A 14,805-nucleotide genomic window follows, 5' to 3' on the forward strand; every position below is an offset into this window, starting at 1 on the left:
CCCTTTTCCCCCCCTTGATTCCTGGCAATGAGAAAAACAATACCATATACTGGGTGCCGAGTCAAAGCATATAGTGCCTTCTGGAGAACCCTGCCCCAGCCCTGCAGACTGCAGCCACCTAACTACAGCTGCAACTGTGTCTTCAAAAAGCCGTGTCATCTTTCTGTTAGGCCAACTTATCCAGAACGGTGGGGAACACAGTAAGACCAGTGGATTTCATGATGGTGAGCCCACCGTCACACTTCTCTAGCTGTAAAGTGAGTTCCCTGGTCAGAAGCAACACTGGGTGGAATACCATGACTACCATGACGGATGGGTAAGGCATTCTATACGCCATGAATGGTGGTTTTGGCAGAAGTATTACATACAGGAAAGGCAAATCAGTGAGAACAAAGTGTTGTGTTTTCCCCAGAGGAAGTGGTCCAACATAGTCATCCTGCCACCAGGAAATGGTGCCCTATCATCTGGCGCTCAGTGTTGGTCTCCTCTGTTGACACATCTGGCACTCAGCAGCAGCTGAAGCTAGGTCAGCCTTGGTGGGTGGAAGTCTCCATCTCGGTCACCACGGCCACCCTGTCATGTGCCCACTGGGTAATGACGGGAACTGCTGGGGAAAAGAGGCCGACTGTCCTCACGACAGATCTTCCTATCTACTTGATTACTGAACTCCTCCTCAGCTGAAGTCACCCTTTGATGAGTGTTTACATGAGACACAAGTATCTTCACATCCTTTGCCCACATGCTTCTTCCCCGATGACTTACTATTTTCCAATCATGCGCTCTCCCGACCCATTGGATTCCACCCAATCCATTCGATGCAGCCCATGAATCAGTGAACAAAATTGCACATCTGGGCCATTCCTCCTTCCAAGGAAACTATAACCTCGTGTGCGCTGCCCAAAGTTCTGCCCGCTGTGAATATTTCCCTTCCCCACCGTCTTTCAGGATAGTCTCAAAAAGGGATTGTAATGCTGCATCCGTCCACTTCTGGGTGCCTGCATAGCACACAGAACCATCAGTAAACCAGGCCCTGGTCTTCTCTTCCTCAGTCAGCAGATCATAGGGCACACCTTGAGCATATCTATAGGTGTGTGCTTGGCAGCAGATGGCATTGTAACAGGAGTAGAAACCACAGGCATTGGGCAACTTCTTCATGTAACTCTCTTGTGCCTTCAGGACCTGCTCGGGCCCAATCACATATATACCATTTGATAATAGATTGCTGCTGTGCGCGTCCTACCTTATGACTTGGTGGGCCTGACAACCCCCAGCTCGTGCTCAAGGTGGCGTGATAACTTGGCAAACATTCAGTGTCCACCAAGGCCTGACAGCAAGCTAAGAGCTGTCTTTCAAGGGAGGATAGTAGCCAGGCACAGTGATGCACCCCTGTAATCCCCGAGTTCAGGGAAGCAAAGGCAGGAAGATTTCTGTGAGTTCAAGAGGCCAGTCTGGTCTATAAAGAGAGTCTAGGATAAGACTACCCAGAGAAACCCTATCTCAGAAGAAAAAAAAAATCTAAAAACAAAGTGTTGGGATCTGTAAGCAGGCATCTCTACGGCCAGCCCCAAGAGACCTGACAAACCGGATATCAGGCATCTGTGAAGCCACCTACGGACCACCTGGAACCACCTACGCATGCCCTGGGTCACCTTATAAGAGAACTCGAAGCTCCTCCTCTCTTTCTCTTTCTTTTCTGCTCTGCCAAGAGATGGTCTCTGTGACCCCTTTTCCCTTCCCTTCCTCTTCCCTTTCCCCTTCCCTTTCCCCTCCCCTTCCCCCTTCCCTCAATAAACCTCCCGCGTGGAACCAGTCCCTTGGCGTGATTTGTGAACCCAGCATGTAGCTCTGTTGCACAATGCTAACACAGAGGGAAAATAGTTACTGATAAGGTCTTGACAAAGCTCCCAAACAGCATCTGTATCTGGCACTGATGCCTCAAGTACCGTTGGGTCTGTTAGATCTTATGGTCCAAGTGGTAGAACAGCCTGCACAGCAGCCTAGACCTGTTAAAGAGCCTTCTCCTGTTCCAAGCCCCACACAAAGCTAACAGCTTTCCAAGTCACTAGGTACGTGGGCTGGAGTAACACCCAAGTGAGGAATGTGCGGCCTTCAGAATCCAAATAGCTCACTATTTGGATAATAGCTATTCTTCTTTCTTGGTGTTGGGAGGGGCCAGGTACAATAACTTCCCCTTCGCCTTAGAAGGAGTATCTCTTCAGGCCCCACACCACTGGGCTCCTATGAATTTTGCTGAGGTAGACTATCCTTGAATTTTTGGTTGGATTTATTTTCCATCCTCTGATACACATACGTGTTACCAATGAGTTCAAAGTGGTTGCTGCCCCCTGCTCACTTGATTCAGTCAGCATAATGTCAACAATATATAGTGCTCAAAAGGGAAATTTTTGTGAAAGAGAAAGACTGATCAAGATCCCTTCTAAGTTATGACACGGGGCAGAATTAATATATCCATAAGGTAAAACTGTAAAGGTTTTGCCTAACGAAAGAAAATTGTTTCGGGTGGTCCTTAGGGCCGGGTATGAGAAAAACGCATTTGCTAGATCAACAGCTGCAAACCATGTACCAGGAGATGTGTTAATCTGCTCGAGTAAGGACACTATACCTGGTACAGCAACTGCAATTAGAGACACTACCTGACTGAGGTTTCAATGGTCAGCTGTCATCCTCCTCAGTCCATCTGTCTTCTGCACTGGCCAGACAGGAGAGTTAAAGGAGGATGTGGTAGGAACCTCCTCCCCTGCATCCTTGATGGTGGCACTACATTTCTGCAGTTCCTCCAAGGATGTGATGTTGTTTTAGGTTCACTATTTTCCCTGGCAGAGGCAACTCTAAACCATTCCATTAAACCTTTCCAACCACAACAGCCCTCACTCCACAAGTCAGGGAGCCAGCGTGAGAACTCTGCCGATTTCTCAGTATTCTATCCCAATTGTGCACTCTGGGACTGGAGAAATAACCACAGGATGAGATCAGGGACCCCGCGGACCTGTGAGTTGGACTTCAGCCAAAACTCCATGAATTACCTACCCTCCATAAGCTCCTATTTTAACCGGAGGGTCACAATGTTTGTTGGGATCTCCCAGAATCCGTGTCATTTCAGAACTAGTGTCCAGTAGACCCCAGAAAACCTGATTGTTTCTTTTCCCCCAGTATGCAGTTACCCTTGTAAAAGGCAGGAGATCCCTCAGGCCAAGGACTAGAGAAAGGCTAACAGTAAAACATTTGGGGTTTTTGTTTGGTTTGGTTTTGGGTTTGGGCTTTTGTTTTTTTAGTGTTTTGGCTTTTCAAGACAGAGATCCACCTGCCTCTGCCTCCTAAGTGTTGAGATTATAGGCACGTGCCCAGCTCCTTTAGGTATCTTATCAACGTCCTTCTTCGGAGAAACCTGTAAATCCCTGCATTCAAGGGAATCTTGGTTAGCAAATTAGCTCAAGTCTGGAAATTGATTTCGAGAAATGGGACCATCCCAGACTAGAAAGAAAAACAACTGGACCTTGAATAAGGGCCAGCTAAGAAAGAAGAACAAGTCAGGCAATTAAGGGCTACTAAATCTTGAGCAGAGGCCAGACCAGATGGCCCTACTCAAAAGACTGGATGAGCTTGTTTTAAGATAAGGAACCTGGGACTGGGAGGACTGCCCTTGAAGCTGTAAGCTGCCAGCTGCGAAACTGCTATTTTTTTTGCTGACTAGTCAATGTAAAGATATATGTGTGGCCTGATTTTTAGGTATAAAAACTCTGTACTTTGTACGCTTGGGGTCGTCTCCTACTTTGAAGGGACGACCCCCATCGCGATCGGAATAAACTGCCTCTTGCTTTTGCATCGAACCTCGGTCTGTGAGTCTCTTTAGGGAGGGAGCGGTACGGAGCCCCTGCATCGGGAGTGCAGGTTTTGCAATTTCCTGGCTGAGACTCCCTTTTGCCACAATTCAATGTAGCCCTTCTTTCTTTCATTTGTCTGAGAATTTTTCTGCTAATACAGATCAAGCAAAAATTCAGTAGGCTTCTTATCTATTTCATGCCTGGAAATACCATGATTGATTAGCTAGCACCAAAGGTCCGTATGGGTCATACCACTGTAAAACTCACTTTGCCTGTGCTGACCGTTATGGATTAGGCCAGTATGAACATTGTTCTGTCCATTACAACTACGAGCATCTTGCCTTTGGTGAGTCAATGCTGCCACCTAGTCCCTGCTTCAGGACCCAATTAAACCCATTGCATTTATTCATCCAAATGAGCAGCAGCATCTCCAACCACAAGATCTAATACAAGGAAAAGAGCAACAACAAAACTCTTCAAACTGCTGGTTCCCCTCTCACCATATTGTGCCCTAGAGGATTAGAGAAGGGCATGTCTCCTGGGCCTTCCATTGTGGAGGGTTAGGTTCTACACACTGTACCCACTCTAACATTGCAATTTCCCCGAGCCTTAAAAATCCCTTCAACCCTAAAATCCCTTCAACAGGGGATATCGGGCATCTCCAACTCCTTTTCAATAAGACATCTTTGACAAACACTTCAGCCAACTATTTAAAGTCTTGACACCTTTTCTTAACTGTGAGAGCTTCCTATTAAACCCAGAATCTCCACTCAAAGGGCCCGTATCGATAAACCCAGCCTGATCTAGTTTCATGTTCCTTCCACCATTATCCCACACCCTTAAATCCCTTCCCACACATACTGCCCAGACTTCTGCTTGAATAAATTAGCAAACTCATCACGCACTTCCGTAGTGTAGCACACCTCCTCATGGACAGCACTTTCTACCTCCCCTCTAGAAGCCTGCTTTGCCTTGAGTCTGGTTACAGGTCGGCAGGCAACTACTGGCCGGCCTTGAGGGACATCAGGATTGCCCCACCTGCCATTTCCTTCAGAGAAAGTCACCGCTGGTTTAACAGACTCTGAAGGATTTGTTTCCTCGGTGGAAGCTGTAAAGGGCTGTATTTCATGGGGTGGGACTGAGGGTCCTATTCCTCAGGTGAGATAAACCCTGGAGAATCCCAGGGTTCAAAGTTCTCAGCTTCAATAGGGTCTCCCCACACATCCTCACCTTAAGTTACATGACCCATTCCTCACCAATTAAAGCCCTTGCTTTAACTACTGATGCCCTGAGGCTAGGGCTAGAATGAGGGTTTGGGGTTGATTTTTCAATAACCCCTGTCGTTGCTGGAGAGAAGATTCTCTTCCAGGTCACACTTAGAAAACTTCAGACTGTTTATGCGAACCCGAAACTGGTCAATTTTATCTCGTAGGTTGTCTTCTGCCCACCACAAACATGCAGTGGAATATCCAAGTGCACACAACAGACAGACAGACAGATAGATGACAGGTGCATAGATAAGCAGTTATATTTTAATGAGGAAAGTAGGGAATGGACAGTAGAGTTGGGTTAGGATCTACATGTAACTGCGGCATGCAGTCTCTTTCACTCTGCCGCTGTTCCTTATTTGGAGAATGAATGCTGCTAGTAAACATGCCCAGCAAAACGCTAGATTTCACAATGAACACAATGTGAATGGGGAGTTCACTGTGGCAACTGGTGACAGCGAAATAGCTGTGCTGCTAGTTTTACATCGACTTAACACAAGCTCGAGTCACTTGGGAAGAGGGACTCTCCGTAAGATTGGCCTGTCGGCAGGTCTGTTGTACGTTTACTCAATCCATGGTCAATGTGGGGGAGTGTAACCCACCCCTGGGCTTGTGGTCCTGGACGCCCTAAGAAAGCAGACTGGGCAAGCCTTGGGGAGCAAGCCGGGAGGTGGCAACCCTCCATCCATGGCCTCTGTTTCAGTGTCCGCCTGCAAGTTCTGTGATTTATTCTGAAATAAACGCCGCTTCCCTCCCCAAGTAACTTCTGGTCATGGTGTCTATTGCAGCAATAGAAACCCTAAGACAATAGACTTACTTAGTATAAAATGTTGAGTAACTTTATGAATCTGAGGAACGACATGGAGATTTCTTATAGAACTAAAGCTCCAGGGAAGAACTGACATAGAAACAACTAGTTCAGTGCTTCTGGGGCAAAAATGTTTATTAGAAGCTGCAGAGAGCAAAGCAGTGATATCGAGGGTCTTTAATCCCATCATAGGATAAAGGGAGGCGGAGGCAGAGGAAGGCAGATTCTCAGGGCTACATAGAGAAACCGTCAAAAACACACACATACACAAGCCGCCAGCGGTGGCTCATGCCTTTGATCCCAGCATTTTTTATCCCAGCAGAGGCAGGTGTATCTCTCTCTAAGTTCAAAGCCAGCCTCATCTACAGAGTGAATTCCAGCACAGCATGGCAACACAAAGAAATCCTGTCTCAAAAAATTTTAAAAAGAAGTTTTAATTATTTTTTAAATATTAAAAACAAGAAGAGGAAGAGGCAGAAGAAGAAAAAGGAAGAGGAGGAAAAAAAGAAGAAAGCAGCTGGAGAAATGGCAGCAGTGGTTAGAGCTTATAACGCTCTTGCAGAAGACCTGAATTCAATGCCCAAAAGCCAAATCAGACAGCTCACAACTGCCTTATAACTTCAGTTCCAGGGGCCTCTGATGCCCCTGGCTCCTGCCAGCGCCTGTACTCAAATGAACAGACTCGGAAACGTGCATAATTAAAAACATAAAGGAATCTTTTCAACATGGACAGTCACAGTTGCCACTGTGTGTCATCACTCTTAACTTCCGGATCAGAAGTAAATGCTAATTTTTTCCAGAAACTGCAGTGGTTAACAGCTGCGCTGTCACCAATCTTCTGCTTAAACCTTCTAAAATATTTCAGAAACTGTGTTCCCTTCGTTCTAGTAACTTCTCTTTTCCAGAAAACTTCCATACCAAGGAATAAACTGACTTTAATAGTTAGATCTCAAGTCATAAGGAAATAAAAAACTGGGTCAAGTATTTCCACTTACCCAAATTAAATTTAAAAAGAAAAAAGAAACCCACAATGTTCCAGAGTTCATTTTCACAGAAGGAAACAAAACAGGAAGGGGGAAAAAACGACCTTTTAAAATGAACAATTGGAGTTATGACATTTTCAGAGAAGGTTCTGAAAAGCCAAGGGTGTAAATGGCCCAGTGAATGCCAATCTGAGATCTGTGAGATGTAACTACTTAAGATAGTTGGAAGGATTTTTGAAAACAGTGGTAGAGTAAATGCAAAATGAAGATGAGAGGTGAGAGAGTCCCGGGGTCGGGGGAGAGGGCAGCATGCCGCAGTCTAATCTTGCTTATTTCTGCTGCTCCCTCGGTCATCAGCAAGTGGTTTTCCTATATCCCTTGCTGATCTGGTTTAATGACTAGAAGCAAGTATCTCATTGTATCTCATTGTATCTATAGGGTTTTTGTCCGGAACATTCTATATGGCTATCGCAACCATTCTCTTCTCAAAAAGGAATTAGGTGTTAGTGAAACAGTGTGAAACTAGAGGATGAAACAGAAGCAAAACCCACTAATCTATAATTTCCTGGTATAAATATTTATTAGCCATGACCCATACCCTTTGTGCATTGGACATGCATGAACTCTAAACATGCAAACAAAGGCCTTTATACTGATGCACAACATGAAGTTCAGGGAGCTTTTAAAATAAAACCCTGGTGGGGACATGGTGTTGCACGTACTCAGGAGGCAGAGGCAGGTAGATTTCTGTGAGTTCAAGGCCAGCTTAGTCTACATAGTGAGTACTGAGTTTCAGGATAGCCAGGGCTATGGAAAGAGAAACTGTCTCAAAACAAGAAAAAAAAAAACTGCCTAGGATGACAAGGGAACAAACTAACTGGATTCCTTATAATAACTTAGAGGTATGGGAGAAAATAATAAGTAATAGAAATATTAAGAATTTTTAAGGGGCCCGAGCATGATGATGCACGCCTGTAATCCCAGCACTCGGGGAGGCAGAGTCGGGTGGATCTCTGTGAGTTCCATGCTAGCCTGGTCCAGGACAACCAAGGCCACACAGAGAAACGCTGTCTCGAAAAAACAAAAAAGAAAGAAACAAACAAACAAGGCATTAGAGTCATAGAAAATGAGTGATGAGAAATGGGCTGGCCTACTTTCTGTGGCCAAATTCTTAGGTAGATAAGGCAAATGAAGGAAGTGAGTGTGGTTTGAATAAGAACCACAAAAAGAATCACAGGAAGAAAGAAAATAGTAAAAATGAATTTTAGGGGACCAGTGGAGGACATTCTTACTAGCACAAAGGCCAAATGTCACAAAAGTTACTGTAAACTATTAGGGGCTACGTATGTAGCTCAGTTGGTAGAATGCTTGTCTACCACGTAGCATGCCCGGGGGCTCCACCCACATCACTGCATGAACCCAGGCATGGCGGTAACATCTGTAATCTCAGCACTCAATATATAGAGGCTAGCTAACGAGCTTGCTCCAAGGATCCCATCTCTTCCTCCCAAACCCTGGGATTACAGGGAGGGCACCATCCCCACCCAGCACTTATATGAATGTCCAGACTCCGTTCCTCATACTTCCACAGCAAGTACTGTGCCCACTGAGCCACCTCCCCATCCCCATCCATCTCTTGGACTTTCTACCACGGCCCTGTCTTCCTATCTCCTCACCTGTTTGTCACCGACTCATCACCCGATGCTCTTTGGGGTGTTCTGTAATCTTTCCATGGTCCCAAGCCCCCATCTATCATCCTCCTACTCAAATGCCTCCTTGAATGTCAATAAAACTCGATTTGCTAAATGCAGATCTTTCCCTCCGGTCTGATTCTGGTGCCTGGTTGACCTAGCCCGATTACAGCCTCTCCACTTACTTCCAATCAGAAAGACTTGAAATGCGAGAACATTCATCTGCACCCAGACTTCTTCCCGTGTTGTGCAGAGCCTGCCCTGACTGCCCGGCCCTTTCCATCTTCCCTCTGCCATCATCAGTCTCCTGCCTCTGTTGCATCTGTCTGTTCTTTGCCTCTGAGGTTCTTCTCATCTGTCCCAGGTTAACGAAGCACTCTCATTTCCGTTCTCTCTCCAACCTAAGCTTACTTTACCCATCCAGATGGTTTTTTAAAGAACAATTTTCATCAGTCTTCTCTTTCCCCATTCACTACCCACTCAGAATTACCAACTAAGAGTGACAGCTTTAGCCACATCATGTATCATGTTTCCCGACTTTTTAGCATAACTCAAGTTTGAAGGGTATTTTTCTCTATGCTATACTGATGGCATAACACACTCACTAGATTTAGAATAAAGATCACTCCTCTTTTTTTTTTCTGTTCATATTCTACCTTCTAACTGGGACATCTTATCTTCTCATCTGTCAGTTTCCTACCTACATAAAAACATATATATATATATATATATATATACATACACACATACATAGGGCCTGTGAGGTGACTCAGCTGGTAAAGGTTCATGTCACAAACTCTGATGACCTGAGAGCCCAATCCTAAGGACCCATGTGATAGAAAGAAAAAAAGTTCTTTTAAAATGTTTATATACATGTATATTATATAAATATAGATAAAACTCTCCATATACTATGTTTATACACAGAAACACACACATGCTCACAAACACACGTAAGTGCTATCATTTCATTTAAAATCCAAAAGACTCTTGGCCTTTAATCCCAGCACTTGAGAGCAAAAGCAGGCAGATCTCTGAGTTCAAGGCCAACCTGGTCTACAAAGTGAGTTCTGGGACATCCAGAACCCAGTCTCACATAAACAAAATACAAAAAATAAACAAGTGATAAAATGCAGAAGACTGATAAATCTCCATAGAGCCAAGAACTTACTCACAGAAGAGAGCAAATTGTCACAATATTTTCAAAGAAATTTTCACAGCACCCCATTAAGCTTAACACCTGACAAAACAGCCACTACTACAAATTCATCCTATAGGAAAAAAAATTTATACAGTTACTCGGGGATATTTATAGTAGCAAAACTTAAAAATAATTTAAGCACTTACAAGAGTAAACTGTGCTATACCTAAATTATAGAATACTATTTAACTAGAAAAAATAAAATAAAAGGCAGGCATGACAGCACAGGCATATGAAAGAAGCACTTACCAGGGGGAGGTGGGAAGATCAGGAGCTCATCCTCAGCTACACAGCGAGCTTGAGGCCGGCCTAGGCTACGTGACACATGAGACCTGTCTCAAAAGCAAAAGAAAAGATGACATAGTTCCTAAAGACAAAAACAACAACTAATTGCTTCGGAAGGATTAACTCTTGACTCACAAAAATCCTGAAACATATCTAAGTAAAAGCACAAGCGTGGTGGCGGTAGCACATGACTTTAATTATACAGCACTTGGGAGGCAGAGGCAGATAGATCTCTGAGTCTGAGGTCAGCCGGGTCTACAGGGTGAGTTCCAGGATCGCCAGGGCAACACTGAGAGACCCTGTCTCAAAACAAACAAAAAGAAAGAAGAAAGAAAGAAAAAAAGCACAATTAAAAAGAAAAAGGAAAAAAGGGAGAAGCACATTCATGCAACATTGAGAAATGAAAACAGAGCAAACTACAAAACGCTACATGGCATACCAAAATGTACGTTGCTTAAAAGGAAAAAGAGAAGGAAAAAAGCCTCTATGACATGCTTCTAACGGTTCTCAACAGTGGTCGCCCTTAGAACAGGAAGTACTAGGAAACAGAGGGCACTTCCTCGCTTTAATGCCCTTTCTCAGATATAGACAGACAGACAGACAGACAGACAGACAGAAATAGAGACTTGACACAAGCTAGAGTCATCAGTTGAAAAAAATTCCTCCATGAGATCCAGCTATAAGACACTGTCTCAGTGAGGGTGGGCCCAGCCTACCGTGGGTGGTCCTATCCCTGAGCTGATGGTCCTGGGTTCTATAAGGCAAGCCTCGCAACCCATGTGAAACAAGCCAGTAAGCAGCACTCCTTCATGGCTTCTGCATCAGCTCCTGCCTCTGGGGTTCCTGCCCTGACTTCCTCCAATGATGAACAGGACTGAGGAAGTGTAAGCCAAATAAACGCTTTCCTTCCCAACTAGCATCTTGGTCGTGGCATCTTATCGAAGCAATAGAAACCCTAAGACAGGGTGGTATCGGGGAGGGAAAGAGGGAGCGGGATACAGCTGGGATACGGAGTTGACAAAATGTAACTAATGAGAAAAATAAAAAAAATTAAAAAAAGAAACCCTAAGACAGACATACAGACTTACACGAACTCATATCCGTCTGAATATGTGTGTGTGTGTGTGTGTGTGTGTGTGTGTGTATAAAAAGGAGATATGTATCCTTTTCCTTTTCAAAATCTAAAGGAGTGCTATTTTATTGTTTTAGGTAAGTATTGTTTATACTTGTCATTAAAATGTTAATTATGCTAACATATATTACTTGTTTAAATTTCAGTTTGACTGTTTCTGTTTTGGGGGGATTTATTTGTTTGTTTGTTTGTTTTTTGTTTTTTGTTTGTTTTTTTTTTGAGACAGAGTCTCACTCTGTAGCCTACAGTGGCCTAGAACTTACTATGTAGCTCAGGCTGGCCTCAAACGCAAGTCAGTCCTCCTGCTCTTCCTTCCAAGTGTTAGGATGATAGGGGTAATCCACCATACCGAGTTTCACTTTGAATTTCTAGTACGACAGATACCCAAACTGACACAACAACCCACATAAACAAAAGCCCTTTGACAGCTTCAATAATCTCTAAGCGTACAGAAGTCCAGCTTGGGAACCTGCTGCCAGCCGTCAAGGCTGTGAACTCAGTCAAGGCTGTAAACTTGTGGGAAACAATCCTGGGATAGCCCAAAGCCACACTTCTCTACTGAGAATTTCATACATGCATGTAACATATCCCTATTTCCTCCCTTGAAATTCTTCCACTCTCTCCCCCACTTTTGCTTTCCAATTTCATGTGCTGTCTGTCCTTAAACCCGCTGAGTCCACTCAGTGCTGCTTATAATTGCATGGGTGTAGGACCATGGACCATCTACAGAACAGTAAATAGATATTCAGGGTCCACATCCCTGAAGAAACCCCCTCCTTAGTTGCCAGTAGCTTCTGAGCTACCATGGGACTTCATAAGTCCCATCCATGCTAGGAGTTGGGCTAGCTTGATCTTAAATACTATTATTCTGCTATAGATATGGTATAATATAAATTGCCCCTTGAGTTCTTATCTTTTTACCTATAAAACAGAGCATCTCTCAGTCCTTATCAGAGAATTTTTTTTTTTTTTGCAGGAGCTGGTGATTTTCAGAGGCCAGTCTGCAGAGAATAAAAGACTGTGGGTTACTCAGCACCAAATGGGACTTCTGTATTATACTTAACCCTCCCCACCCAAGAAAAGATGTTGGGATCTGGAATCTAACAAAGATTATAAGAGCCAGAGTTAACGGACTGTCCACATCAAAGTAGCATTTGCCAGACACGACAGAACCATGGTACACATAGACTCACAGTGGCTGCGTGTGCAAGACCAACATTTGCTCTTAAACAAATTAACTGCGAATATTTGGAGATAAGGAAAACTCATAAAGAAATCTGCTGTACCTCTGGCTTCTTCTGAAAGTCCAGCCACACGGGGACCACTGAACCCGTATTCCCACATGACCAGCACTGGAGAGCTGGCAGAGGGGTTCTGCTCCCCCAAAACGGCCACACTTACTAGCCACCCAGGCTCCGCAAGCTCTAAAATGAAGTTTCTCTGTCTCTCCTTCACTCAGAACCCACCCGGCATTAATGCTGTTCCTTGCTAAAGTCTCTGCAGGTTTGACAACTTTATAGTTTAAGACAAAAACTACAAAGTACGCATTAGATAATTATATAATAACGATTCTGAAATAAATTGATGTCACACCGTTAGCCCTATCACCTGAGAGGCAGAGGCAGATGGATCTCAGCAAGTTCAGGACACCTGGGGATACACAGAGAATTCTCAAAAAAATAAGAATAAACGGAAATAAAAGAAATATATCAAATTGATCACATAGGAGTTAGATTTGTTTCCTACTTTCAAACACTGTCACTCTACTTTTTGTTTCTGTTTTAAGACACCTACATTTCGCAATGTTCATTTTAGTGCCCTTAACCACTAACCCCTATGACACAACATATTGAACTGTACAGACTTTGATATTTCTGTGTTTCAACCGGTCCTTTAATTTTTAAATGCATTTTTTTTTTATTTGGGGGGAGCGTGAACATGCCTCAGCAAGCATGTGGAAGTCAAAGGACAACCTGGAAAAGTCAGTTCTCCCCTTCCATCCTGTGCATCCTGGGGGCTGAACTCTGATCATCAGGCTATCCGATCCATCTCCCCAGCACTGAACCGATCCATTTACCCAATATGATCTGGCAGGGACCAGTGCTGTGACCCAGAGCAAATTATCTACGCACATTCTCATTTAGTCTTCTCATTTTTAGAGGCGGTGCCAGCGATACAAAGACTTTCATAAGAATTAAATAAAGCATCTAACCAGGCATGGAGGCACACAGTTTTAATCATCGTATTTAGAAGGCAGAAGCAGGTGGATCTCTCTGAGTCTGAGGCCAGCCTGGTCTACACAGAGAGTTCCAGGCCAGCCAAGGACATTCCATAAACAGGGAGGTGGAACAAAGAGGACACATTTGCCTACTAAATGGCGACTAAAACTTTTCCTCTGAACAAAGTCTGCCTCCACAAACTGTTGCTTTGTTACCAATAAACCAACGGATTAAAATCCCACCTCTGCGTTAGCCAAGTATAATAGACTCATTCTACTTTTTTGTTTCTTTCTTTCTAGTTCAGGGGAGGAAGAACGTGGCTGAGCTGAAAATTTAAAAGTTTGGCTGTGTTAGGAAAAAATTCAGATACTAGTTGAAAATTTCCCTTTTACCTTAGACATCTCGACAAAAAATGGAAAAAAAGTAACCTTCGCATGGCGATTATGATACTAAGTTTAAATGTAAAAGCAAGCTGCCGTCGTTCAGCTTTTCTTAATGGTGCACAAACTAAAGTCGATACTTTTCCGGGCTCTCATCCCTGTCGGTCCTTGCAACTACCCTTTTCTTGGGATTAGGGCTCCTTAGTCAAAGTCACGAGACGTGTTAGGAACCAAGTCGTTAGGGAGGTCAAGGAAACGCTGCTGCTGGCGAGCGCAGCCCTCACCCAGCCTCCCGACTGCCCCCGCCAGCGCAGGTGCCTGCGCTCACCGCGGTGGCCCAGCTGGCTTCGATTTTTAAAGGCTTTGCCCAGAGTCTGGACACAGAAAACCGAACAGAACGGCACTCCTACCTTGAGCAGCAAAGGCAGCTTGACCAACTTCCGGCTTGGCTGCAGCCGTCACCGCCGAGGAGCCGCGGGGCGGAGCCAGGTTACCGTGTCACGACCGAGCTGCGCTACCTGATTTCCCAAGCCCAGGACGGGTTTTAGGACTGCGTGTCTGAGCTAAAAAAAAAAGTGTGCACGCGCACATGCACTTGTGTGTATATATGTAAAACATGTTCTTTGAGCCTGTTATTCGGCAGTTATTGTTGCACTGGGGAGATGAGGCTTTCTTTGATTGTCTCTACAACCCTATTGGAATACATACCTGTTGCCTGTAACTCTCGAGACAAACGGCGTCTGCGAAGTCTGAGCGAGGTGGCCAAATTCAGCACGGGTCTAAGTGTTGAAGCATGCGGTCTCAGAAGCACGCTCAAAGTTCTGTTTTGCTTCGTTTGGGTTTTAATGACCGGTTGACTATGGAATTCAGATTTACCGTGAACACTTACAGAACCAGACCCCCGCCCCTTTTTTGGGTCCCCTCCCCCAGGCAAAGTTTCTCTGTCGCAGGTCTAGCTGCAGCTCCGCCTCCGGAGTGCTGGATTAAAGGTGTGCT

The 14,805-nt window shown here is 44.6% G+C and overlaps 1 protein-coding gene across 1 annotated transcript in view; it reads right to left on the minus strand.

Annotated features, from left to right (window-relative positions):
- The window catches only part of Frrs1 (ferric chelate reductase 1), a 49,048-nt gene extending 34,725 nt beyond the window's left edge, over positions 1-14,323 (minus strand). Inside the window, exons 1-2 of the mRNA XM_060392828.1 lie at positions 14,220-14,323; positions 10,043-10,125 (exon numbers count right to left, since the gene is read on the minus strand). The gene's annotated coding sequence lies outside the window, so the exon portion shown is untranslated. The remainder of the gene's footprint in view (positions 1-10,042; positions 10,126-14,219) is intronic.
- Between the last annotated feature and the right edge of the window lie 482 nt (positions 14,324-14,805).

Source organism: Meriones unguiculatus, chromosome 10 (genome assembly GCF_030254825.1).
Source record: "Meriones unguiculatus strain TT.TT164.6M chromosome 10, Bangor_MerUng_6.1, whole genome shotgun sequence".
Lineage (NCBI taxonomy): Eukaryota > Metazoa > Chordata > Mammalia > Rodentia > Muridae > Meriones > Meriones unguiculatus.